Source organism: Marmota marmota, unplaced genomic scaffold (assembly GCF_001458135.2).
Source record: "Marmota marmota marmota unplaced genomic scaffold, marMar, whole genome shotgun sequence".
NCBI lineage: Eukaryota > Metazoa > Chordata > Mammalia > Rodentia > Sciuridae > Marmota > Marmota marmota.
Window position 1 is genome coordinate 27,072,477 of NW_026000174.1, and position 27,251 is coordinate 27,099,727.

Here is a 27,251-nt window from a genome sequence, read left to right on the forward strand (position 1 = left end):
ATAAAAAAAAAAAAAAAAAAAGTCTGTTAAAGAATCATTTACCAACAGTAGCAGCCATCTCCACCATCAGCCCCCATGTGCATTTAAACTAAACAGGTATCAAAACAATCCTGAACTAAATGTTGGCACTCACACCCCTTCAAAAAGTAAATACAACTGGCAACAATTTTCTTTGAACTTACTACTCTTAAACAACATCAAACTGCAATCTTACACCAAAGAAGTTGAATAAGCATATTATTCATGCTTTGAAGATGAGTTTCTCTTAAGATATGTCTCTTTGCAGCCACCTGATATTTCTGGACATCCCTTCATCTTATAAAACCTGAAATTCATTAGCTATTCCCATTATATGCCTGAAAGTATTGTACCATCCCTACCACTTTGATTGAAAATAGAATGAATAAACAAATATTATTAAATATATTTTTACAAATGTGCAAGTTATACATGACAGCTGGAATTCTTCAAATATGATGAACTTTTATACTGTGATACTAAATTACGACATTAACATGCTGAGCCCAGTGGCATATACCAGCTACTCAGAAGGCTAAGGCAGGAGGGAATGTAAGTTCAAGGCCAGTCTGGTCAACTTAGTAAGATCCTACCTCAAAATAGAAAAAAGGGATGGTGATGTAGCTCAGTGGCAGAGTGCCCAAGTTCAATTCCAAGTACTGGGGGAGGGGGGGGGAACTTACGTGTATCATTCATTGGTTTATGTGACTTTGAAGTCTATTATAATAAATTATTTGTTTTTCTTTTTAGTAGTTGTGGAAGTTTCATATTTCCTTTGAATGTCAGTTCTTTAAATACAATATTACAAGACTTCCAAAACTCTGCTAACACTGGCATGGTTTTGTTCCACACACATTAATTTCCACACACATTAATTTTTAAGGTGAACTAACTTGGGATTTCTAGATATTAGTTCCACATCTCATCTTTACTACATCCTATTTTCAAAATTTGTCTAAAGACTATCATCATCTTACTACATGCAACTTTAAAAAGACATCCTCATTGAAAGATTCTTTCTAGGGAACTCACTCTAGGGTCTGTCAAAAAATTAAAAAACCCTTTCCTGGGCTGGACATAAAGTCCAGTGGTACAGCCCTTGCTGAGTATGTGTGAGGCCCTGGTTCAATACCCAGTATCGGGAGGGGCACTTTTCTGACTAGGGGAGCAGTTCAATGGTAGAACTTGCCTAGTGTACACAAGGCCATGGTTCAATTCCCAGGACTGCAAAAAAAAAAAAACTACCTTCCCTCTTATAATTCATTCAGTAAGCAACAGGTCAGAATGTGCCTAAAATAAGCATTCATTGTACCACAAAAACATAACATTTTTGTCACTTTAACTCAGGTACCAGATATATGAGGCAGCAGACCACCAAAAAGTAATCAGTCTCTGGTGATGGTCAATCCTGAATTCAATTCTAACTCTGCTACTTTAGATCTGTGGCAAATCACTTTACTTCTCTACCTTTAGCATCTATAAAACAAGAAGAGTTACAAAAGCTTGTGGAGCAGATAAAAAGAAGTAATGCATATAAAATGCCAAGACATATTGATGATTAATCAATGACAACCATACAATAACTGCATTACTTTTCTCATGCAATTATATATCTGAACTGTTGTTCTTATTCAATTATAAAGACTTCAACTATAAAGACAGAAGCAGCTGTAACAGTTCCAGTCCTATTTATACCACAGACCAACCATGTGATCTCTGGTACTTAGTATCTCAATGTTGTAATTCAAGATAAAATATTTTCTAGATATAAGTAGTAATCACACAGGTATATAAAAAAGTAAAAATCCATACAATTAAGATTTGGGCATTTTTTATGTACATGAATTATACCTCTAGATTATACAAATTAAGTAGCTTCTTGTTTCTTATAGAATTCATTAGTTTCTTTACACAGTACATAAAGCCCCACACAGTGTGATCTGTGATATTCACTATTCAAAGCATTATATCCCACTTCCTGAAACCCCTCAACACAGTTTTCTTGCTTTCTTGATTTCAAACATTTGTAGAAAACTACAATTCTAGCATGGATGGAGCACCCACTATGTACTCTATCAGTACAAGGTCTCTACTTTCATGGAGCCCAGTGTTTTTAATACAACATTAGTAACTGAGCTACTCTTAGGGACAGGGGAGTTGGGGAGTATAAATGTATAGGAAGGTCAAAGGTCAAAATTATTATAAAGCACAATACCATTCTTGTTCGGAAGGCAACAAACTTAAACAGGTTAATACTGCAGTAATGCATGGGAACTATGTGTACATTTACTTTAAACACAGAACCTCAGTAACATGCCAGAAAAGAAAACAGACTCTTTCCTGAAGCTGAAAGTTACCAACCATAGTTCAGAAAGACTATTATGTGGCAGAAGTGGGATTGGGGGCAGGGAGCACAGTATTGCATTGAGCTACACAGAGGAGGTTCACTCAAGGGCAGGGAATAAGAATACAACAAAGGGTTCAGAAGAACACACTGAAGGAGAAAGGAATTGGAACTGGAGGAAAGCACCATGCTTCCCTGGTACCACACCAAAGTAGAAGGCTCCTAGCCAGAAGAAAGAGGATGCCCCATTCATGCTAGCATTGCAATTTTCAACAAGTGTCTAAAATCAAAGGGCACAATGCCTCCCAGGTTGTTAAAGTAGCAAATGAACTTCAGTTTCTTTAATTTAGGGTAGGAGAAACTATTCCATTCAGATGAGAAATGTATTTCTCCTAATAAAATCTGATTGTGTAAGGTTGTGGAAAACCCTTAATAGCACAAGCGTATTATGACAAGCAGGAATGTCATCATTACACGCCTCTAGATTGCACAAGCAGCCCTCTAGTTGGCCTCCTAAAAGCTATGCCAACTCACTATCATCCTATTCAAACATTCTATGTTAAGGATGAAAAGAAGGGGAAGAGGAGGAGAGCAAATGAGTTGCCCTTCCGCATTCAGTAGGCAGGAGTGACAATTCACTTTCTCCTGACACTAACTGGAGGAAAGTGTAGTTCCCGAGTACGGCCACAGGGTGGTGTCGGGTCTAGGAACTAACAAGGACTGGGAGTTTACCGGAGGTTCTGGTAAACAGTGAATTCAGTCCATTGGTTAAGTCTACTACTCTTGCACAGAAGATATGAAGCTAAATCTGAGCGACCACAGAGGAGTTGTAAATAAATGAGCATTTCAGACATTCTCAGGATTCTTGGGAGTCCTCAAAAAGAATAGGGGGTAGAAAGAGGAGGGAAAGGAAACATAAACAAGTGTGGGAAAACCGTGACCTGAGTCTACATAAAGTCTACATAGGTGTATGTTATACTGTTCTCTGAAATTCTGCATATATGACAATTTTTTACTAAGATTAATTTTTAAAAATCTTATAGACCATAAGAGCTATAGAGAGTCAAATCAATAAAAAAGGATAAGGGCTAGGAATGATGGTACCCATCCATAACAGCTACTAGAGAGGCTGAGGCAAGAGGATCACCAATTCAAGGCCAGCCCAGACAATACAGCAAGACCCTATCTCAAAATAAAAATAAATTTTAAAAAGGAATGGGATGTAGTTCGGGAGTGGCGCACCACTGGATTCAATTCCAAGAACTGCAAAAAAAGAGAGGGAGGGAAGGAGGGAAGATGCAAAAAAAAAAAAGAAAGAAAGAAAGAAAAGAAAAAGAACAAAGGATAAGGGATCCTTTGTCAATTCTGAGCTTTATGACCTAGAAGGCTGAGGGTCTGGTTTGGGGGGTTGGAGACTTGTTTGTTTGTTTTCCTTGCTCAGAGTATTTTCTGGGCTTTTTTTTTTTTTTTTCCACTTTCCCTCTCCTATTATCTCCTCTCTTTCAACAACACATGTATCTTACTATACTGTTTTATATTTTTACTGCCCCTTCCTCCCTCCATCCAACTAGAATTTAAACTCCTTAAGGGCAAGGACTTTTTAAAAAGGTAAGTAACCTGCCTAGAGTGTCAACATCAACTCACTGGTAGATCCAGGACTGAAATGGAAGATTCTGAGCCCCTGCAGCTTTCCTACTGGGCCTCTCCAGAGGGTTCAGTCAAGGGCAGGAAATAAGAATACAACTTCTTTCCTGCTTCCACTGCTCCCATAAGAAGTAAGATATCCCCAACAACATCCACCAGGGATTAAGTATTTACCATATGGCAGGCAGTTTATAACACTTTATTATTGGTTTCTTATTTAATTCCCACAATGAACCCTTCAACAGATAGTCCCTTTTTTCAGACTTTTTTAAAATGAGGCACAAAATTATGTTACTTCTTCAAGGTCACCCAACTAATAAGAACTATTTTATTTATTCATTTGTTTGTTTGTTTATTTGGGGCTGGGGATGTGGCTCAAGCAGTAACGCACTCGCCTGGCATGCGCGGGGCGCTGGGTTCGATCCTCAGCACCACATAAAAATAAAATAAAGATGTTGTGTCCACCGAAAACTAAAAAATAAATATTAAAAAAATTCTCTCGCTCTTAAAAAAAAAACTACTATTTAAATTTAGATCTGATCTTAAGCTCATATTCTAAGACTATATTATTATTGTTCTCTTAAGCTCATATTCTAAGAATATATTATTGTTGTTCAATAAAATTCATACACTATTCAAATTTTTCACTCCTTTGCTGGCCTATAAAATGAATAAAAATACCATGAAAAATAAGGAGCAAAAAAAACAAGACTAACGAATTCACATTCCTGCCTCCTTCTTGAGCTCCTGCTCACTCATCCATTCCACACACACAAAAAAAACAAACAAACAAACAAAAAACCATTGTGAAAGAATCTAGAGGTAAAATCCTATGATTTTTTCTGTCCCCCCCCCCCTTTTAAGTTAGCACTTCCTTGTTATCACTTCTATCAACATAATATGTATGTTTTTAAAACCATGATACAATAAACCAAAACATGAGATTTCATAAGGACTTGGTTTCTCTGAGGAGACGCATTTATAAAGTCTTTGTTGTAGACAGCTCAATAAGAAGAAAATACAAGGGCTCTGGAGTCAGACCTGGAATTCAAATCCAGATGCCATCCTACTTGCTAGCTACCTGAATTCCTTGCAAATTAAAACATCTCTAACCCCCATTTCCTCAATAGGGGAAAAAAAAGTAAGAACTGGGCTAGTTTAAGGAGAGCATATCCCAATGCCCACTATAAATGTGGCAAAAGAAAGACAGCAGACAACAAAAATCTTCCTGAAAGCAGAACGAATGAACCGTGCGGGTGGGGGACAGCACACAGTTGCCCCTACGGATTTTAAGGTTGCAGATCACCAGTTCCTGCTATGTATCCTCCTTTCTCCTTTTCCAGCCAGGAGCACTAGATGAGATTACCCTATCCCTGTCCTACCTGTAATTCCAGTGTGTGAGAAAATCTAGGGAGGCTGCAGAAAAAGAATAGGAAGAGACTGAACTGTGCAAGTAAGGCAGGCCAGAATACAGCTCTACAGTTGTACTAGCTATGGGAAACTGAAATAACTCACTTAACCTGTCTAAATCACAATTGTTCTGCCTATGAGATGAAGAAACACCAACTTTAGAGGATCACTGTAAAAAGTAAAAATATGTACAAAGCACAGTATATGACACACAGAGGCATTAATAGATTTTGGCAAATAAAACCCAAGTCACATCTTGCTTTCTTTGCAAGGCCTTCAACACTTCAATTAGAAAACTATCTCAATATAGTCTCACCTTAATATTCTGTTACCCTAGGTTGGGGAGTATAGCTCAATAATGAAGCGCTTGCCTGGGATGTGCAAGGCCCTGAGTTCAATTCCCAACACCACAAAGGAAGATGAATTCTCTTACCCTTAAGGTGTTGACAGTCTGAATTTTCCCAACCTCAAAAATTCCATCTTATTATTAAAAGTTGTGATTTGAAAAATATGAATGCCAAGCTTTATGTGTGCCATGTGACTGGTAGGCAATTTTAAAAGGAAATTATAACTATCTTTTCATGTATGTGTACATAAGAATATATAAATAACTCATAAATGTATAAATAACAGACTGAGCTCAATAGGGCTCAAAATAGGGCATAAAATTTTTCTGCCAAGTCCCTCTGTGGGCATGTTTTTTCCTTGATCCTGAATGAAATCAAAGAAAGTCTCAATTTTTTTCTAGTCATCCTTTGATTATAAAATCTTCTTCAAATCACTTTCAACCCTCAGAACATTATAATTCTAATAATCAAGATGTCTAGCACAGTGTCTTAATTACATTAGTCAATACTCATCTAAATTAAAGCTGATTTAAAGCTTCTTCCTTTTTCTAGGTTGCCTGAGAAGTCTGCAACTAGGCTGGAGGTGGAGGGATGTCATCTTCCCTCCCTGTCTCAACCTCTTATTCTGCATATCTTCTGTCCCCACAAAGGCTGTCCCTGGTTCCCTCGGGGTGGGAGCTGAAGAAGTGAAGAGGGCTAAAGTAGGAGGTGGGGGGTCAAAAGGCCACACCAATTAAATGTGATGTTCGGGCTTTCTTGTGAGAGCCTATAGGTTTCCTGAGACAGTGCCCAAAGTGAGGCCTTTGACATAAAATTCTTAGGCACTGAATGAAACTTGGCCATTTACACTTCCAACCCTGAATCTCTGGGGTTTTCACGGATCCTTCCCTCCTGACTTATGTCACTTTTTCGATGACCATGTACAATGTCCCTTTTGAAATGTCTTTTAGCTGATTCCACTCAGGAAAACACTACCATCTTCCCAAGTGCAAAATACTTAAAACACAAAGCTTCTTCCTTTCCCTAAACTCGCTGCCTGGGGGCTACTGAGCCCCAGATTTGCATACTAATTCTTATGACCCTGCCCCCAAACTCCAGGGGATACTAGTCAAGCTCTTGGACTGATTTGGTTAAAAGTACCACCCACCATTTGGCTTAAATGCAGGGGGCTTAAGAGAAACATACCTCATCTCTTTCCTCCACTATGTGTAGAGGCAAAAAATACTAAAAGTTCAAATACTAACATTTCTCCAAAAATGTCCTTGTCAGAGCCTTTAACACTGAATACTGACTCTCTAACAGTAAGTGTGAGCTAAGTGTACAAAACCAATTCAGGTCTACCCTTTATGCAAATCAGGGTAACTGGGCACCTTCTGTTTTGGGGGCTTCAATTAAACTAAAACAGATTACAGTTCCAGTAAAAATCCTGTCATATATGTCCCCGGGCACACAGAATTAGATTTGATGTGCCCCAGGAATAGCTCATGCTTTTTAGAACTTTCTTGGAGTCAAGTAATGTGCCACTTTGCACATATTTAGAATCTCAAAGTACCACACATATTTAGAATCTCAAAGTACTGACCAATAGGAAGCCCAATAACTGTGAAGATCATAATCAAAAGTTAAGAATTAGTTTCCCGGGTCTGGGGTGTTAGCTCAGTGGCAGAGTGCTTGCCTAGCATGTATGTGTAAGAGACTGGGTTCGATCCTCAGCACCACATAAAAGTTAAAAAAAAAAAAAAAAAATTTTAAGGTATTATGTTCATCTACAACTAAATATATAGATAGAGGTGTGAGAATTAGTTTCCCTGAACACAACAAGGACCTAGTTAGCTATCAGCAGTCTCTATTTTCTAAAACAAGTGCAGTGCAAATTCCTCTGGTAACACTAGAGAAGACCAGAGTAACTTCAGGCAGCTGTGAGCCAAAGAGGAGATCTTCCTTGTGTCACTTTTTAACAGCAGCTGTCAAGTCACAGAGAACCTTTGTTCCCTACAACACCCTCCCTAATTTTTATGTCAAATGTTTCCAATATGCTTAATAATCCTAACTCAAATGTATATTTTTTTCCTGATTGAAATTAGTATTCCATTTAACCTAACATGTATAATCACAGATATCTCCATAATTTATGACCTGGAACTCTACTGCAGTACTTTAGAAGCTACACTAAATCCAGTATCCTTTCAGTTTCTTTTTAACAAAATTTAGTCAGTCAAGGTATATAATTGTCTCAGACTGCCTAAAGCAACCATGTGCCTTTCAATGGACTTCTGTGCAACTTCAGCTATTGTGTATACACCTCATGGTATGGTATATAATTGCAAATGAATGGACCTGGTATGCCACCAGCAAAAACACAGTACAAAGTCAATGAACAAACTGATTCTATTATAAAAGTTTATTTCTAAGTCAGTTATATGGTACTCTTTTCCCCAGGGAAATCTTTTTCTAAATTATAGTTGTATGTCCATAGCCCAGACCATAAAGCTAACATTAAATATGGTCCTGAACCAGTAAAAGGCCCACTTTCTAATCTCTAAAGCAAAGACATCTGGCCCAAGAAGAAAATGGGAAAAGAATTTTTTCTTTTTCCAGAGCAAGCCCAAAGCAAGACTTAAGAAGAAAATCTTGTTCAGACACCCCGTATATATTCCAGCCTCCTCAACCTTCCTAACTTCTGACTACCACTGTCCTCTGGCTTTCGACTCCTTATAAAAACTTTACTGGAATAAAACACCTCACACCCACCTACCACTCTTCCTACTGTTCCTTCCTCTCCCAGTTTAAAAGTAACAATTCCCAGGAACTAAATGAAATATCAGTCTAAATAGAGTACATTGTAGTAAAGGAGAGAGAGCAGTCAAGGAGGAGGAAGGGAGAAGAGGAGGGGGAGGTGGAGCAGCAGCAGCAGCAAAATACTAAACCAAAATGAATCTTCAACAACATTTATGAACAGGTCAAAAAGAAAAGGCTTTGGGCTATGTGAAAGGAAAATTACTCGGGGTAAATCACCATTTCATGATGTCAGCTCCCCAAAGGAGGCTTTACTTAATCTGAACTGCTTTTATCCTTCCAAACTCATGAGCTTTTTTTTTCTCCTACTCCCTCCACAACCCAACTACAACTTACAAAACTATCCTACTGAGCGGATAAGACTACACAAAAATTTATAGTTCTTAATGCCAGTGGATTTTGACAACTGTCACAAGAGGAAAAGGGGCCAGGAAGGATACAGCCACTATTCATAGATATGAATTATTTGTAGGTAAGACAAGTTTAACTTAGTCACCACCTTTCATCCTTTTTTCATCTTCTGTATTCATCCTTTGGAGCTGACATAATATTTATAAGCCACTGAGCAATCATGAGTCAGTGGCCTGTTTTAAGCAGCCTGAAAAATTTATTTCCTTTGAACTATTAAACATTGGTTGCTTTCACATTGTATTATTGTATTCTCATTTCAAGAGACAATATGTAAAACCTAAATAAAGTTTTAAGGATAAGAATTAACAATTTTTTAAGAAAACAGTGATGACTATGCTAGCAGAAATAATTGATAAACAACAGAAAAGGATATCTAAGCCTAGTTGGTATGTTATGTAGACATTAACAAATACTTCACACTATCCCCATAGGAGGTTGGAGAAAATTCCATTACTGTCTTTCATACCAAGGCCTGTCTTTGTCTTTCTGTTCTTGCCTTGGCAGAACTTCGCCTTTCTAGGGAATCCATCCCATCCTTTCTATTCCTGTAGCTGCTGTTTTAATTAAGTTATTCTTCCTTACCTTCATCTCAAGTGGATCAAGAATGACCGAATCACATAATGCTAACCTCTGTAGCACACTTTAGATGAACCAGACAGTGCCTAGCCCTACCTTAGCCACCACCTTTCCCTACCAATATCCTTCCCACAGTGGGGTTCCTGGGTCCTGGTTCTTTCTGTAGGCTCAACCGCTCTACAGACCTTAGTGCCAGCAGAGACTGAAGGAAGAAGCATTGTTAGCTTTGATATTCATCTGACCCTGACAGGATACTGTGATGGCGAAACTGCTTTTATTTTACTTGTAAATCTCAATATCACCGTGTTTCCTCCCTCTTCTCACAGAGTTTCCCAGTCTACACATTTTCTGACTTCAGCATGATCTCTTATCATTGGGCTCTCTTTTGCTCTGAAATCTTTTCTTATATTGAATCTCCTAAGTAATCCACGCCCTTCCTAGAATCAGGGTCTTGTTTTTGTCATTTTTAAGAGCATTACTGGGATATAATTCAAATACTTTAAAATTCATTTAATACATACTAATGGTTTTTAGTCATCTATAAGGTTGTACAACAATCACCAACTCCAGAACATTTTACCACCCCAAAAAGTAATTCCACGCCCATTAGCAGTCATTCCCCATTTCCCCCAACCCTTGCCAGCCCTAGAGCCACTACATACTAATCTACTTTCTGATTCTATAGGCTTGCATAATCTAGACATTTCACCTGAGTGGAATGATACTATACATGGTCTTTGTGTCTGGCTTCTTTCACTTCACATTTTCATGTCATGTTCACAGCATGTTATCAGGACTTCATTTCTCGTTTCTTTTTATGGTATACCACTATGGATAACTCTACTCATTAGTTGGGTTGTTTCCACATATTGGCTATTTTGAACAATGCTACTATGAATAATCATATATAAATTATTGTGTGGACACGTATTTTCATTTGTCTTGGGTATATATAACTAGTAGCAGAATTGCTAAACCATATGGGAACTTTATATTTTAACTTTCTCAGGAACTATCATTGTTTTCCAACATGGCAGTACCATTTTACATTTACACTGGCAATATTTTAGGGTGCCAATTTCTCAATATCCTCACCTACACCTGTTATGAAACATCTGTCTTTGTATTATAGTCATTCTAGTAAGTATACAAATGGTATCTCTTTGCAATTTTGATTTACATTTACCCAACAGGATATTGAGCACCTTTTTGTGCTTATTGGCCATTTGGACATCTTCTTTGTAGAAAGTTCTATTTGAATTTTGGCCCATTTTTAAATTGGGTTGTCTTCTTATTATTGAATATAAGAGTACTTTATATGCCCTAAATACAAATCCTTTATCAGATATATGATCTATACTCATTTTCTCCCAGAGTCTCATTCTTATAAAATCTTCCTGCCATAAATAAGTACACAGTTCTTAAATTTCAACCTCAGACTGAAGTCCTGATGCTAACCAAAAATTTTCATAATTTCAACTTACATATATCCAGACTCTGGGTACTACTTGCTCCTATGCTCCACAAACTAGTTGTATTTTCTCTCACAGTTTTAGTATGATTGCTGCTAGTCTAGAATGAAACTTCCATTGCTATACCCACCCTTCTAACATCTCATTCACACACCCCAACAGTCTCCATCACAAAACACTTCCTCTGCCTTTATCATGCCCTAGCACAGTCCACTAGTTTCAGTATCCGAATTCGCCCTATTTCATTAAATCTGGAATGCCAGTCATAAGACTTCATTTTATGTGCCAAGGGAAAAAAAATCAATGATATGAATCTTAGAAACAATGAAAAACAGTAGTTATACACAACAGCTCTGGAAGTTTGGTTATATTAACCCCATTTTACAGATGAGACCATTGAGACTCAGCAATTAGGTAAAGTGACAAAAGTCAGCAAGCTGGAAGAACAGCGATCCAAATCAGGTCTCACTCTGAAGACATACTCCTTTCATTATATTTTATTTAACCTGTTTTATAAACATCAAAGTTCATACCCTGCACAGGTTAAAAAATCCTAACCAGGCACCACTATCTGCACATATCGTCCCAAATACTCAAGAGGCAAAGGCAGGTGAATTGTTTGAGCCCAAGGATTCAAGTCAAGCCTGGCCATCTCCAATATTTATTTATTTATTTATTTATTTATTTATTTAGTAGTTGTAGATGGACAGAATGCCTTTATTTTATTTGTTTGTTTTTATGTGGTGCTGAAGATCGAACCCAGGGCCTCACACATGCTAGGCAGGCGGTCTGCCGCTGAGCTACAGCCCTAGGCCTCCAAAATTTTTTTTTTAAAAAGTCAGTTTCATTCAAAGTGAAAACACTCCAGTGCTATGTTAAGAATAAAGTGTGTCAATTTTAAAAAAGAAGAACACTCTTTGATCCAGCAATTTCACTTCTAGAAATTTATCCTACCATTAGATCTGCACATATAAAAAAAAAAATTGATACAGGCAAGGCCAATTGTTATTGAATTATCTTTAATTTAAAAGACTGAAAACACCATAAAATGTCCTTCAGCAGACATCTGGTTAAATTATAAAAAGTTCATTCAATATGAATATACTCATTTAAAAAAAGAATAACTTGGGCTGGGGATATAGCTCAGTTGGTAGAGTGCTTGCCTCACATGCAACAAGGCCCTGGGTTCAATCCCCAGCACCACCAAAAAAAAAAAAAAAAAGAATGACTTCATGTACTAGCATCATGTAATCTACAAGATATGCTATTAAATGTATACACTTTATGTTTTTGCTTTATATGCAAGAAACGGAGAAACTTCCATTACATGTTGAAAGAAGAAGTAAGTTGCTGTGAGACATGGGTGGAAGGAAAATAAATTTTTGTAATTTTTGAAATTTGAAACATGTGAATAAAAAAGGGAACACAATGGTTTTGAAAGACCCAAACAGATTAAATATAAGCTCTTCAATAACAAAAGCTAGGCTTTAGTCTACGCTCTAGAAGAGAAAACCTGTTTCTTGGCATTTAGCTATAAATAAGGAATTTGTTATTTATGATCACTCTTTGTAGCTCTATAATTTTATTATAACATATATAGGTCATTCAAAATATAACTTGCAGGTGCTAGAGAATTTCTTTGATTTTATAATACACTGAAAGAATATGGGGATTTAGGTGAGAAAGGCTTGCACACAGGCATAGATAGCCCTGCTCCTTTCTAACTGTAAGATTTGCAACAAATCATTCATCACTGATATCAAGGTTATCTACTTGCAAAGTTGAGTTGATACCTATTTTCAAAAGTTTGTTATAAGAAATGAAATAAGATACGTGAAAACTTTACTGTAAACTTTACGCCATCATAAAATGTAAATTATTGCACATAGACTACATCTTCAGTTTGCATGAAATAGTACAGGAAAGGGCATGAACTTGAGTCAGTCAGCCTGGATATCCCACTTAATTGCTACTATAATCCTGGGAGTGTTATTTAATCTCTCAATTTGTATTTCCTCCCCAATAAGATGAGCATAATGATTATTATTTGAAATGGCTATTATGAAAATTAAGTGATATTGCCAAGTACTCAGTACACTGCTTAGCCTAAAATGGGGATTCAAAAATTGGTTTTCTTTCTTTCCAAACTTAGAAATGATATTGACTGCCTCAACAGCAGACAGGTGAACAACTCATTTCTAGTTGTCACTTTTGCTCCCCCAGAGGCTGGCTTAAACTTGCTATTCTCCTGCCTCCACCTCCCTAGTCACTGGGATTACAGGTGTGTGCCATTGTGCCTGGCCCCAATTTCATTTCTTATATCTTCTAAAACAGAGAATGGTCTCTAAAAGAAAAACTAGAGTAAAGGGGAATGATCTTCACAGCCCACATTTAACTAAACTGTAAAATTTTCACATGAATCTTCCTTAGGTTCATTCGCCAGCCCATTCAATCTAGTGTCAGGCACTGTCAGGAGCTGAGAATCAAATCCCAGGTGCTCATGAAGCTTACAGTTTCTTAAAGACTGATCATCACCAAGTAAACAAACACTACTATATCAGCAGTGATGTGAACTCTCAAAAAATTGCCAGGGGGACTGGCAATAATAAGAACTAGAAGAAAGGTTATGACATTGCATAATACTGTGAGATAATTCTTCTCTGACAATGTGACATTTGAGGAGGGAATCCTAGACCAAGTTAGGAAGTATGCCACACTACTTTACAGGGGAAGACAATTTTGGGCAGAGGGATTATTACATTTAAAGGTGAGAATACATGTAACATGTTTGAGGAACAGGAGGGCAGTAGTGGTTACAACAGAACAAACAGTATGAAGAGTAGTAACTGAGTTCATACAGGGAAACAAGCAGAGACTTTAGGCCACCGTGAGGACGCTAAATTTTTTTCTAAGCTAATGGAAAACAACTAGAGATTCTGAGACAGGAGTAAAACATTTTGCCTTTCATATTAAAAGTAACACTGACTGCTGTGGGTTATGGAAGCCGGTCAAGAATGAATACAGAGAGATGACTGGAGAGGCTATTAAAAATACAACAAGGATGGGCTGGGGTTGTGGCTCAGTGGTAGAGCGCTTGCCTTGCAAACATGGGACACTGGGTTCGATCCCCAGCACCATATAAATAAATAAAGTAAAGGTATTGTGTCCATCTCCAATTAAAATTCTTTTTTTAATTTTAAAAAATAAAATGAGGAGAAAATGACTCCTAAAGAAATAGAGACGAAAACTGGCTAGATCTGCGTGTATTTCCAAAAGATTCAACAAAATTTTGCTGATGAACTACCACATCGATATAGGGTCTGTCAAAACTCGAAATGTTTTGCCTAATTAACTGGAAGAATGGTGATACCATTTATTGGCATTGGTAGGAGGGAGCTGCAGAGAATGGAGAAAAGCATAAAGAATGGTTTTGTACCTATTCTGTTAAAATACTTTATTAGCTACCTAACAGAGAAATTAGTCTAAGGATTCTTGAAAAGGTAGGGCTTAAGACAAATTTGGGAATCAACAGCAGATAAATGGTCAAGATCAAAGAGAGCTGAGGACTGGGACCTGTTGCACTCCAGTATTGAGGCGACAGGACAACAAGGAGGATCCAGGCAAAGAAAATGAGAAGGAACAGTGAAAATAGAAGGACAAGAACAAAGAATATGGTAATCAGGAGGCCAAGAAGAAAATATTTCAAGAAGGGAAAGAGAGAAGTCAACAGTGAGGGCAAACACTTTTATGATATTAGCTATATACCAGGCACTATTGTATCTCTATTATACAGACAAGAAAACTAAAAAATAAAGAGATTAAATAGTGTGACCTTATAACTTATTTATAAACTAGGACTGAAAGAGGATGCTAATGACACCAAGATAACAAGCATCAACCAGGACTACCCTAGGCAAATTGGTCCCCTTAAGGCTAAGTACCTGCTTAAACATGAAAGGAACTCTTCCTAATTTCTTATTCGATGTTCTAATCTTATTCTACGCTAACTGCTGTTTTCCTTCCCACATTTTCTATGCAATAGCAAGAAGGGTTCAGATACTTCATTTCCAAAAAGGGATTAGCCAAGAACCATCACACAGATGCAATCAAAAGTCTGAATATTAACACTGCTTTTGATACTTTTTTCAAGATTTTATGGCAAGAGTTTCACTGATTTAAAAACATTTTAAATGTATTTAGAAAAATGTAATTTAGTTATACTTGAAAATTATCTCAGTAATACACTTTAAAATATGCTCAACTATTTCACAGGAGCATAGCTAGTAGTGAAGGCAATTAACATATAAACTATCAAAGATAAACACAAGTAAGATGTGTCCTAGCAGCTCTGTAAACATGAAAAATTGTTAATAACCTACATGTCCCTAACAGGGCACTGGCTATGGCATACCCATCATAGACTAGTAAACAGCCATTAAAAGGAATGAGGTAAGTTTCCATGAGTGGATTTTAAGTGTCCATGACATACAAAGTTCATTCCTTCAACAGATTATCTGTGGAGTGCTTATTACTTAGTGGTAGGATATAGTTTCCTAAGTAAGAATAAAACTGGCATGGTTCTAGCACTTGTGAATGTAACACTTTAATATGGAGACTATATATCTAAACAAGCATAATAAAGACCGTTTTATATGCTACAAAACACCAAAACTAACGTGCACAGAGAATAGATAAGGGGGGAAAGGGGCCTGTACACTGTCAAACCATGGGTTTAAATCACAAATAAACTTTAAAACAACCTTGTTATTATTTCATTTCCTTAATAAGAATTAAATTTCTCATGCCTTCATCTCAAAATAGAAGAGCAGAAGGAGATAATACTCTCACCAGTTTTCCTCTAAACCACCTGCCTGGAGGCCAGGCAAGGGATTCTCAGAAAGTGGCTGTCTATTCACACCAAGGACCACCCTTCTTCCTTCTGTTTAACCTCATGCATCCACCCAGCAATTCACAGTAGTTTTTTAAAAAATTCCTTTTTATGACACACATATTTAAATCAGACTAGATCACTAGATAAATGTAAAATCTTTTGAGTGAATAAAAACATTACTTATATAAGAAGGAACCACAAACATATTCATCTTAAACAGCAAAGTATGTATATTTTAAAAGTTAAGAGCTAAATGGCACATATTCATAGAATTTAAGACTCTGCTCACACCATTTAAAATAACAAATTATAACTTGTCTATGCGTGTTCCACTTAATCTCATAGTAAAAGAATGCCACATCAATTGGAAACCACATGAAGAGAAAGTAAGCATGAAACCAAATTCTTAATCACATTTTTATGCATATAATATAGATCAGTTTCTATAACTATTATTACATTTAGTAAAAGTACTTTCACACACTTATTAGCAAATTCAGGAAGAGGCTTATTTACTATAGTGAGACTGACTAGTGTCACCCAAAAAGACAATCCAACTCCTAATCTCTGGAAACTGTGAATAAGACCTTACTTGGAAACAGGGACTTTGCAAATGAAATGAGGTGACAAGGCGAGATCATTCTGGACCTAAATCAAATGACTATCCTAAAAGGAAGGAGAGGGACATCTGAGGCACACAAAGAAAAGACCAAGAGGGGAAGGCCAAATGAAGGCAGAGATAGAAATTAGAATAAATACCTACAACCAAAAATACTAAGGACTCTGGACAACTTCGAGAAGTTAGGACAGAGGCATGGAAATGACTCTCTCTCTAAATCTTTAGAATAAACCAACCCTATCAAGAATTGGATTTTGGAGTTAAATTTCCTTTGTTTAACCCACCAAGTTTGAGATAATTTGTTACAGCAGCCCTAGGAAACTAATACAATCATCTACAAAATTTGGCTGCCCCCACCCCCCTTTTTTTGTACTGGGGATTGAACCCAAGGGCACTGAGCCACATGCCAAGACCTTTTCATTTTTTATTTTGAGAGAGGGTCTTGCTAAGTTGCTTAGGTCCTCTCCGTTGCTGAGGCTAGCTTTGAACTTGCAATCCTCCTGCCTCAGCCCCCCAAGCCACATGGCATGCACCACCATGCCCAGCTTGGCTGCCAAATTTTAAAGCCATTTCTAAACCCAAGATTAGAACAAAATAAAACTATTTTTTTCCTGTCACAAGTTACCAGAACTCAAATACAGAGCTGCTTAACAGTATCTACATTTCATTTTATTGCATTAATATATACATAGACCAATGAAGCAATTGTTTTTATTCCCTGAACTAGAGATTTAGTAATTCAACAAAAACACAAGAGGAAAAAGTATAAATGGAAATGAATGAAATGTAACTAAATGATTGTAAGGTTCTAATACTTTTAGGAAAGTAGTCAATATAATCATTTGTTTCAAAATGCAATACATCTGAAGAGTAATCCCTAAAAAATAAATGAAACTGGGTGTGATGGTAATCCCAATTACTAAGGAGACTAAGGCAGGAGAAGCACTTTAGTTCAGGAGTTCTAAGACCAGCCTGGGCAACATACATACATACACTGGTGTCAAAATTTTGAAAAGGAGATTAACTCTTTTTTTTTTTTTTCTCTTTTTTGGTACTGGGGATTGAACTTAGGGGTGCTTTACCACTGGGCAACATCCACATCCTTTTTACTTTTTATTTTGAGACATGGTCTTGCAAAGTTGCTAAGGATCTAGCCAAGTTGCTGATGCTGGCCTTGAACTCCTCCTGCCTCAATCTCTAGAGTCACTGGGACTACAAGCCTGTATCACCATGCCCAACTATTATTTTTAATTTTTTTTCTTTAAAATCCTCACTGTAGAAAAACTAAAAAATCCTAAGAAAAAATTGTGAAGTTCACCTTTCAAACCAAAGCCCATTTGGGCATTTTCTCAACTTAAAATGTGAAACTAGACATCTACCTTGGAAGCTAAATAACCCTGGCTTAAATTTTTCAAAACAGGCTCATCATTGAAGATCTTTGTTTACAATCAAGTTCATATGGCAGTTATACAACTATGAAATTCAGAGTTTACAATGGAAATTCTGACCTAATTTTAACATAAGCTTTATAAAAGAAACACACAAATGGGAACTATAAGGAGAGATTTATTGTCATGGGGGTTTCCAACAAGGTGCTTTCCCTTGATCATTTTGGGTCCTGAACTGTTCTGGTCTCTAATCATAATTTACATATCAACTAAGTCCTCAATTTAGAAAAAAAAAATGTGCAAAAATAAGAAGTGCAGAAAAGCAATAAAGTTCAAAATATTAACAAATTTTATTCAAGAATTGTCTAATGACAAAAATTTCCCTTTCATCTGAATTTATGAAAAATAATTTTCAATTAAATGGCCTAAAAAGTATATAAAGAGAACCATCTATCAGCTGCCATGCAATATAAAGGCTAAAACACGGAGGAAGAGGAAAAGCTTGATAATTTCTGCCCAACCAAATCACTGAATGCATTTTTAAAGTATTTTGTTAAAAGTAAAAGTTTTGCCTGGTGTGGTAGCACACGCCTATAATCCCAGTGCCACAGGAGGCTGAAGCACAAGGATTGTGAGTTGAAAGGCAGCCTCAGCAACTAGGTGACATAGTGAGACCCTGTCTCAAAGCTAAAAAATTGAAAGGACTAAGAGTGTGGCTCAGTGGTTATACACCCCAGGGTTCAATTCCCAATATTTAAAAAAAAAAAAAAAGTTTCACTAATTGCAGGTAAATTTCTAAACTAAAATTCTGTCATTTAAATGTGTATTCAAAAATACACAGTATCCCCACTCCTTAAGTATGAACAGCAAATAATGACTTCCTCTTAAAAAATATGGAAAAGTAGGGGCAGGGGTTGGAGAGTGACTTTGTAGTAGAAGACACACATTACCTCAGTCAGGGATTAGAGTCAACCTCAATAGTCATAAACCATATTGAAGTTTTATACCCTCGATATGATGTAATGAAAATGGCACTTTAACACTGGGTTCTTACTCTCAAAAAACCTGAAGACCAGCTGGGTATGGTGGCACATGCCTGTAATTCCAGCTACTCGAGAGGCTGCAGCAGGAGAACTGCAAATTCAAGACCAGCCTGCGCAACTCAGCAAGTCCCTGGGGTGTAGAAATTTTAAAATGGACAGACATGTACTTCAGTGGTTGAGCAATTGCTTTGCATTCATGGTTTCAATCCCCAGTACTCATGTACACAAAAACAAAAACAAAGAAACAACCCTAATCCTAGTCCAGTCATGAGAAAAATATCAGAAACATTCCAACAGAGGGGCATTTCACAAAATATTTAATGAGGACTCATAACAGGTTCATCAAAAACAAGGTAAGCCAGCAAAAGAAGCCTAAAAAGACATAATCCAACATAGTATCCTGATGGGATCCTGGAACACAAAAGGACATTAGGTTATCAACTATGTAAAACTCAATAGTTAATAATAATGTATCAGTATTGGTTCATTCTTTCTAGCAAATGTACTATGCAATATAAGATGCTAGTAACAGAAACAGTGTCAGGTTTGCAAACTCTATTATTTCCTCAAGTTTTCTATAAATCTAAAACTATTCTTTAAAAAATAAAGTCTACTTTTTTAAAATAACACATAAATCCAAGCTACTTAGGAAAGCTCAAGCAGGGGGATCACAAGTTCAAAGCTGCCTCAGCAATTTAGCAAGACCTAGTCTCAAAATACAACTTTAAAAGAAAAGGCGGGACTAGGGATATAGCTCAATGGTAAAGTGCCCTGGGTTCAATCCCCAGTACCTTTAAACAAACAAACAACAAACAAAAATGCAAAAGTTATTTCTAAAAAAAAAAAAAAATACTTTAAGACTTCTCTAATCACTTAAATGTAAAAAAAAAAAAAAAGAAAGAAAACAACTAGATTCACTAAGCAGTTTCTTTTAGTACTAAAATTAAATCTAGGTTTTAGGGTACGCAGAGGCAACAAACTGACTCCACCTTTTCAAGCAAACATTTAATTTACTGTGATAAGAGAACCCAAAGTCTCATTAAGTACAGAGCTATTTATATTGGTGATTTTAAACTAACAAAAATTCTGAAAAAAAAATTCTAAAGGGTATTCTTCTAAAACAGAAAAAAAAAAAAAAATCCAAAGCATTAGACAAAAACCTGAATAGGAAGTCTGACCCTTCTTCCACTACCACCAACTAAAATCTATGTCCCTAAACATAGTCATTGTATTTCCTCATTTACATACTGCAAAGGTGACAGCTGCACAGTACAATAAAGGATACTCAAAAAACAGCATATGATAAGTGACAAAATACAAAATGTACTGTTTCATTTCAATGGCATCTGCTAAAACCAATGCCTTGTTGATGAGGTGTGCATTAGTACACATTAGGCAAGGGGGGTGGGGGGGAACACACAACGGAGGAGAAAGTCAAAACTACATTTCACTACTATTAGCACTTACCAGGTTCTCCTTTTCAACATCTCCACCTACAAGTGTTCCAATGAAACTCATATTTCAACTAACATTTATCCAGATGAACCTAAAATTGCTACACTGTAATTCATCAAAAAGCAAGTCTCTGAAGTGCACACAAGCTACTCAAGAGGCAGGAGAATTACAAGTTCCAGGCCAGCCTTGGAAAATTAATGAAGTCATTTCCAAATAAATAAAAAGGTCTAGGTATGTAGCTCGGTGGTAGACTGCCCTGAGTTCAATCCCCAGTACTAAAAGTAAATAATAAACCAGACTCTAAATTCAAATCAAATATTGGAGATTACAAAAATTAATATCAATACCTGCCCTCAAGGTGTCTACACACAGGCCAGTAGGAGACAAGACAGAAAAAAATTATCATTTTTTGTTGACTTTTAAGATGCCATCATTAAGGGCCAGGCACCTATAATCGACTATAATCCCAGCAGCTCAGGAAGCTAAGGCAGGAGGAACCCAAGACTGTAAGCCAGCCTCAGCAATTTATTGAGACCATGTCTGGGGATGTGCCTCAGTGGTTAAGTGCCCCTGGGTTCAATCCCTACTACTACAAAAAAAAAAGGCAATAAATATATACCTTAGAATGGAAGAGATATAGTTTTGTTTTGTTTTTGTTGGGGGAGGGAGGAGTGAGGTGTTTTGTTTTGTTTTGTTGTAGTACTAGGTTTGAAGCCAGGGTGTTTTTACCACGGCTTTTTATTTCTTATTTTGAGGCAAGGTCTCACTAAGTTGATGAGGCTGGTCTTGAACTTGACATTCTATTGCCTTAGCCTCCCACATAGTTGGGATTACAGGCATGCACCACTATGCCAGGCAAGACACCATAATTTCTGTGCTACTACAATAAGTTTAGCATAACAGTCTATGCAAGCACAGATGTGAATGTGCTACCTTTTGATATCACTACCGTTACGGGAGTTAGGGACAGGAGGAGATTCTGTCAACTCTTCATCATCTAAATTAATGGGAAAACAATTCAAAATTTATGATACCAGGAACAGATTTATTGCAAAATGCAAGATAGACCTCTAAAGATATAGAATATCTTTACTTTAAAAAAAATTACATTCCACTAAATTATTTAGGAAACAAAATTCACAGTTAATGATTTATAAGAAATATAGATTTTTAGCCAACTTAACAATACCTATTCTCAAAATGTAATTTTAAAAGGGCTAGGTATGTAGCTCAGTAGTAGAGTGCTTGCCTGGCATGTTCGATGCCCTGGGTTCATCTCCAATACAGAGAAGAGAAAAAAAAGAGAAGAGGTCAGGTCTTTCTCTACAAAGCAAATCACCACATGAAGGTAATCTAAACTACATTTGTAAAGAAAGAAGCAGGTCATTTTCAAAGCTAGCCAGAAGAACAAAGCAATTTTCATTGTTTTCTCCTCGGGACTACAACTCTACTTCAGATAAGAAAAACTCCACAAACGTCATATAAGCCCTGGGGAAATATTTGTTGAATGAATGAATCACAATTCCTAATAAATCCTATATGGACATTTACTTCCTTTAATAATACTCCAGTGTCTAAGGATGAGCCAGCACCTGTTTCATCAAGGACCCTTGTTAAAAGAAGCAAAACCCTTCTCTCTCAGCAGGGACTCTGAGCTCAGCCAGGTGGGGCTCCACCCAATCTCCCATTGCTAGGACCACTCCAGCTCAGCTGGGCAGTGGAGCAGCTGAGACAGCAGAAATGCTTCCTGAAGAAGGCAGACTGTGTACAGTAAAGATAATCCAACATGAACATTTTGTTGGTTCTTTTAGTCCCAATTTTGGAGGCTCTTCAAAATTAACTATAAATTAGGCTTTTACACCAGGCCCTGGTGGCATAACCCCAGCAACCTTGGAGGCTAAAGAAGGAAAATTGCAAGTTCAAGGTTCAAGGCCAGCCTGGGCAACTTAGGGAAACTCTGCCTCAAAATAAAATAAAAAGGGCTAGAGATATAGTTCAATGGTAGAGTATCCTTGGATTCAATCCCCAGTGCCAAAGTGGGCGGTAGGGGGTATATAAATTAAACAAAAATCAAGTTCTATCCTTTACATTCCTTCAGGGAAACACACCCTGAGCCATGCATACTGACTTGGCAACAACGTATCTACAGCTTACTATATTCCAAGTACTATGTGCACCAGATATATATATATTTTTTTTTCAAAGAAACATCACAATAAGTCCATGAAGTAGGCACTCTTAATATCATCTCCATCTTACAGATGAGAAAAAGGAGGCATGAAAGGTAAAGTAACTTGCCTCAAGTCTGAGAGTTAATAACTGTAGGGCACAGATTGATTCAGAGCAGTCTGGCTCAATTCTGTGCCCCAAATCAGAATTACACTGACAGCTACCTTCAAAAAACAAAATAAATGTATTGCCCCTGTTTGGTACAGCCCAGCTGTATCTAGTAAAATGTCAAAAGACTGTGTCAAATCCATCTCCCCACACACTTCAGTCAATACTAACATTGACAATAATGCCAGGTGATAGCTGGTAAAATTTTTCCCAGGTATGTGAGTATGGCTTGAACTGCAATCAAAAAGGTATAAACTTTCCAGGCTCTGTCTGTCTTCTAAGAGCATAAATAACTAACTTCAAGCTAACCACACATGATTAAGGATTTCTTCCCCTTTCAAAAATACCTGATATCCAATACTCAAATGATAAAATGCCATGAACCTACCCAAAAGACTTATAGAGGACAGAAACAAAGTTAGTTTTATTTTTAGAATATAAATGGCTGTGTGATCAAAATAGCAAAAACTTACAGGATAAACTAGCAAAAAAGAAATCAACAAGATAAAAGGGGATTAGTTCCAGTCAACAACAATGTGAAAGAGTATGATTTCAGACATACAAAAATAGATTACTGATAAAATAAAATTATAAAGCTACTAAACAATTCAAAGATAGTTTTGTTACATGTTTACAACAAGCTAATCACTGTAAAAAATGTTTAAATAGCCAGTCACACTCAGGGAGGCTGAGGCAGGAAGATTGTAAGCTTGAGGCCAGCTTGAACAACTTAGGAAGACCCTATCTCAAAATAAAAAATAAAAAGGTCTGGGGGTATAGTTCAGTGGTAGAGGATCCCTGGGTTCAGTAACCAATATCTAAAACAAAAGTTTAAACTAACAATAATACCAGAAAAAAAAAAAAAAGTCCTGTGAAGAGAATATAAAGATGGGTTAAATGAAGGTCTTCTTCCTGAACAATTCAATTTGTTTATGCAGTTGTAGCACTGCTCACCCACCACACCCCACAAAAAAGCCACATTCATTTGAGGTCCTCCTGCTATTTCCTTTGCAGTGAGTCTGCAAAGTTGTGATGCATGATGGTGATCTTATTCATTAAACAGAAAGTTACTGAGTGAAAAACACAAGCAACCAAACCTCTGGTACCCTGTAAAACCACAAAAGAGCAAGATCTTTTTTTCCCATGTTCTAACATATCACTTTAAAGAATTTTTTTTTAAGTGGCAATATGCCTAGAATGACTACATACTTGTCTAGAGTCATGTGCTCAGTACCAAAAGGCAGAAGATAACTAAGACTGTAAAATAATCAAGACAAAATTTTTAGATGGACTTTTTTTAAGCAGCTCTCACTCACTTAAACTTTCATTTAACTAGTTTCAATCTACGAACAATAAAAGCAATAGTTTTCCCTATAGAAATTCATTTAGCCTTCAGAGCTACACTTCAGATTGACCCAGAGATTACCTTAATCAATTTTCTATTGTTTCTAGAAAGGGTCATGCAAAAATATTAACTAAAAATGGTTTAAAATAAAAGCTCCAGGAAGTGACTTTCTGAAAGGCATTAAGCATACTGTCAGTTTATGTTAAATTGTAAGATTGGTAAAAATGAAAATGCAAAATAAATTTATTTCAAAATTTATTTTTTTAAAGATTTTTTTAAGTTGTACATGGACACAATACCTTTGTTTTATTTATTTATTTTTATGTGGTGCTGGAGTCAAAATTTATTTTTAAAGAACCTGACAATCGGGCTGGGGTTGTGGCTCAGTGGTAGAGCGCTTGCCCAGCACATGTGAGGCACTGGGTTTGGTTCTCAACACCGCATGTAAATAAATAAAATAAGAGCCATCAACAACGAATAAAAATATTTAAATAATAAAAAAAGGACCTGACAATCATAGATATAAAGTCATGGAAAGAAGTATCATATAAAAATATAATAGTCAAAGGTGGTGGCACATGCCTGTAAACCCAGTGATTCAGGAAGCTAAGGAAGGAGGATAAGAAGTTCAAGGCCAGCCCCAACAACTTAGTGAGACCTTGTCTCAAAAAAAGTTAAAAAATTTTAAAAGTGGCTGGGGATATGGCTCAGTTATTAAGGACTCCTGGGCTCAATTCCCAGTACCAAAAAGGGGGGGGGGGGCTATGAAAATGTGAATTAACCTTTACTTAAGTAACATAAACTGACTGTTAACAAGTAAATGTACATACTTCTAAGCCTTTGGGAAATGTCTATGATCCAAATATGATTCTTTAACACTAATATGACAGATAAAATTTTGGGTGCCCTCAATAAATTTCCACTGGGGAAAGGGTGGAAGGATTGGGCAAGGTACTCTACAGGTGGCACTAAAATCCCTCCTTCTTTATACTTACACTTTTAAAGAATAATTTTAAGAGTATCAAAATATTTTAAGTCCTTGTACTGAACAGGGGGTCAGTACTGGGGAATTGAACCCCAAACTTCATACAAGCACTCTAACATTGAACTACATTCCCAGACCAAATTGCACATTTCTTGGATCACCTGGGAGTGAATGAATTTTTTTTATTTAAGAAAAGCTTAACCATCCATCTAAGCAGCTCCCTAGTAACATACAGTGTATGTTACTGGCTAATTGCCAACAATCTAGTTCTGTGTATCTATGTGTTCAAGTACTCACAATGTAATTTATCTTGAACTTTCTTATTATGGAAGTACATGATATCTGTTGCTAATAGTTCTGATCATTCACATCCATCAAGATCCAAGATTTAATGTTAAAAAGAGATCAATGGCTCAGGAGTAGTGGTGGTGCTCTCCTGTAATTCTAAGACTCAGGAGTTTAAGGCAGTAAGAGTCAAAGTTCTAGGCAAGCCTGGGCAACTTAGCAAGATTCTGGACTGGTGGGTGGAAGAAGGATTGGGGAAGGTAGGGAATAGGAGTGGAAAAGAAGGAGGAGGGAAGAGGAGGGGAAATAGATGGGGGTGATTAGAGAGCCTGAACAGACCTAGGATCAATAAAGGAAGAAAATTAAAAAGCAAAAAAATTTTGTCAGAGATGGTATTATATAGTCTGCAGTCTCAACACTCAGGAGGCTGAGCTGGGAGGACAGTTTAAGTCTAGGAATTCAAGACCTGCCTCTGCAATATAGCAAAACCCTATTTCAAAAACAATAACAAATTTTGCCACAGGCACAAACAAAAGTAAGTTCAGAAGTTATAAAAGCAAGCTCTATGAAACTCTGGAAACAGGTTAACTCCAGCATCACACCAATTATCCTAGAGAATAGAAAAGAAAAAAATATTCCTCTAAACTTATTTTATGAAGCCAGTATAATCTAATACTAAAACCAGAAAAAGACATTATGAAAAATGCAAATGCCTGGTCAGTTTCACTATCAACATAGTTTTGGGGGATTTTTGCTTGTTGGTGTGGTGTTTGCTTTATGCAGTATGGAAATCGAACCCAGGGCCTTCAGAATGCTAAAGAGGCACTCTACCACTGAGTTCCAGATTTTTTTTTTTTTAATTTTAAGGCGGGATCACTAAATTGCCCCAGCATGATTTCAACCCAAGATCCGTCTGCCTCCCAACTAGCTCATATACAACTTACAGGTGTACACTACTGTGCCCAGTTTAATATTGATGCCCATACACAAAACAGTAGCAAACAGAATCCAACAGTATATAAGCAAGAATATATATTATGACCATGTATCCCAGAAATCTAGGAATAGGATGAGCAGGCTTTAGTTCATAAATATAATTTTATAAACAGGTTAAAGAAAATCTGATGAGACCAAAAAAGCATCAGAAACTGCCACATTTATCTTAAAATTTTATAGCAAATGGGACTAAAAGGCAATAAAAAACCTACAGCAAATAACATTTTCCAAAGTGAAACTCTAAAAAATCAAGAATAAATAAGGATGTCTACTATTACTACATTATTCAACATTATATTGAAGGGTCCTAATTAATATATTTAATTAATTAAAGATATATAATTTTAAAAATGGAAGAAAAACCACTTGTTGATATATGGCTATCCACATAGAAAACCCATGGATTATACACAATAATTACCCAAATTAATTAAAAGTTCAGCAAGAGGTGTCTGGATATAAAAATCTACATATCACTCACATCCAAATCAATACCACATCTGTATTCACTATCACCTCTGTATACAAGCCATTAGAAAACTTAAGTAAAAATTAACATTTATAATAGCAACAGCAAAAAAATTGGTAAATAGGAGTAAATCTAATAAAATATATTCTAGTCCTTTATGGGAAAAAAGTATAAAGATTTTTTTTTTAATGCTAAAAAAGGAAAATATGTAAGACTATAAAAGGGTTTGGTCACAGCAGTTTTCCAGCTAAAACAATAAGCAATAGAAAAATCTCAATAGCCCTAAATCTATAAAAGAAATTGAATGAAGGGCTGGGGGTGTAGTCAGTAGTAAAGTACTTGCTTAGCAAGCATGAGGCCCTGGTTTTGATTCCTAGCACCACTGGGAGAGAGGGAGGAAGGGAGGAAGGGAGGAAGGGA

At 36.6% G+C, this 27,251-nt stretch overlaps 1 protein-coding gene and 1 non-coding gene across 2 annotated transcripts in view; one reads left to right on the forward strand and one right to left on the reverse strand.

Annotated features, from left to right (window-relative positions):
• Rras2 (RAS related 2) overlaps nucleotides 1–27,251 on the reverse strand; it is a 91,088-nt gene that overhangs the window by 21,363 nt on the left and 42,474 nt on the right. The gene's annotated exons all lie outside the window — the stretch shown is intronic.
• Trnav-cac lies at nucleotides 12,151–12,224 on the forward strand. Its single transcript has one exon. It is a non-coding gene; the product is annotated as a tRNA-Val (tRNA).